Genomic DNA, 315 nt, shown 5'->3' with positions numbered 1-315 from the left:
CCCTCCCCGAGTTAGGGGAGAAGAAGGAAGTCGGCACGCCAGCCCCGTGGCTTGAGGACCCCACCGGGGGGTTCCCCGATGCGCTGCTGCCAGAACAGCTCTGCATCCCCACGGCAAAGGCCACGCTCCTCTCGCAGACCCAGCACTGGCAGCTGGGTTGGACATTCGTCCTTCCCCGGGGTGATCCCATCTTCCTCTCCCCAGCCAGCGCTGGTCCATCGCCGTTTCTCTGACGCGTTGGAGCTGTGGCACATCTGGAGATGGAAGAAAACCAGATAGCGCTGGACAGCCTCGAGAAGGGCGCAGATAAACCGG

Source organism: Buceros rhinoceros, unplaced genomic scaffold (genome assembly GCF_000710305.1).
Source record: "Buceros rhinoceros silvestris isolate BGI_N320 unplaced genomic scaffold, ASM71030v1 scaffold20657, whole genome shotgun sequence".
Taxonomy (NCBI): Eukaryota; Metazoa; Chordata; class Aves; order Bucerotiformes; family Bucerotidae; genus Buceros; species Buceros rhinoceros.
This window is presented reverse-complemented; position numbering follows the sequence as displayed.